Raw genomic sequence first — 1,944 nt, 5'->3', positions numbered from 1 at the left:
ACTGTGAATAATTAAGTACACTTTTCAGTGGATAGTAGTTGTTTCCTTAAAATTCAGCAAGATTTATCAGAGCATTAACAGACTTCTTGTCACATTGAAAACTGATGGGGTGCAAAGAAGGAAATTTCCAGGCAATTAAAGCAGTGAGTTGTGTTCATGTACTTGCATTATCTATGACAGTTGTGTATCAACAGGAGGATGCTTTCATGTATTTGTTTATTAATTTTACTTCTTAACATTTATGGAATATTTGCTTCCCTGAACTTATAGTTGGGGAAACAAGGTAGAACAACACTGTCTTTTCCATAAGAGACAAACTTGAATCTGGTCATAAATTATCATTAAATGAGTGATATAGCCTGGGTGCAGTGGCTCATGCCTATAATCCTACCACTTTGGAAGGCAGAGTAGAAGGATCGCTAGAGCCCAGGAGTTCGAGACTGGGCAATATGGTAAGACCCCATCTCTACAAAAAATAATAAACAAAAATTAGCAAGGTGTGGTAGTGTGTGCCTGTAATCCCAGCTACTCAGGATGTTGAGGGAGGAGGATCACTTGAGCCCTGGAGTTGGAGATTGCAGTGAGCTATGATCATGCCACTGCACCCTAGCCTGGGAGACAGAGTGAGATCCTATCTCAAACAAAAAAAAAGGGTGATATAATGGAGTCATATTAATGGTGCTTTGGGGACACTAAGAAAGAAGTAATTAATTCTGCTTGAAGACATCAAGAAAGACATGACAGGAGAGGTGCTGTCTCAGCTGAGTTATACAGGATAATAAACAGGGAGGAATTTGGTAGACGGACAAGGTAGGGGAGGAAATTCCTGACAAAGGGAACTACATCTATAAAAACAAGGAGGTTTGGCGGCACTTGTAGTTAGTGCAGTGAGGATAAAATGCAGAACGTCTTTGAGTAAGTCATAGAAAATGAGCATACAGTACAGGATCAAGGTTTGTTTTAATGCTGGCAGGAATGTAGTTGTTATGAGCAAGAAATTTGTATTCACAGAAGGGTTACAGATACCACAAGACATTGATCCCCTTGGCCCTCAGAATAGCCAGACGAAATGTTTGAGTAGCTTTGTCCCCTTATTCCAGAATATCAGTCATTTTCTATTTTTCTCATGAAATGAAAAAGATTGGTGTGTCCATACAGTAACTACTACTTAGTAATATAAAGAAATGAACTACTGAGACATTCAATAGGTGAATCTCAAAAGCATTTTTCTAAGTGAAAGAAGCAAGAGAGAAAAGACTGGCAGAATGTGTGATTTCATTTACATGAAATTGCAGAAAATGCAAAACTATAGTGATAGAAAGCAGACTGGTAGTCACCAGAATCCAGGATTTGAGCTGAGAACATTGACTAACATGGGGCATAAAGAAACTTTTTGGGGTGATGGAAGTGTTCTATATCATGATCGTGGTGGTGACTATAAAACTAAACAATTCTGAAAACTCAACAAATCATACTCAAAATTGGTAAATTTTATTGTTTATAAATTATAGCCACATCAGAAACTTTGGGTGGGAATGAGTTAACTTCAGAGGTGCTAAGGAAACAGTAGTCTTTCCAATAAAAACATCTAGGATGAGGCCACTGAACTGACTTCCTCAGGCATCTGGAGATGGAGAACCGCATTAGCTGACACTCAACAGAATAAGAACTTGGGGGCAAGAAGAAGTGATTTTTTCCACTAAAATCTAATTTCTGGACTTTAAGAATGTTTGAGTTTAAATAACATGTACAATAATAACAATACATGTACAATAATAACAATAACATGTACAATAATCACAATAATAACAATAATTTTAATAAAGCACTTTTTATTTGCTTGCCATGTTTTGAAGAGCTATATGTATATTAATTCATTTAATTCTCACAACACCCCTGTAAATCTATTTGTTATTCTCATTTGTCAGATTAGGAAACTGAAGC

Source organism: Propithecus coquereli, unplaced genomic scaffold (assembly GCF_000956105.1).
Source record: "Propithecus coquereli isolate 6110/MARCELLA unplaced genomic scaffold, Pcoq_1.0 Scaffold130, whole genome shotgun sequence".
NCBI lineage: Eukaryota > Metazoa > Chordata > Mammalia > Primates > Indriidae > Propithecus > Propithecus coquereli.
Note: the sequence above shows the minus strand (reverse complement) of the source record.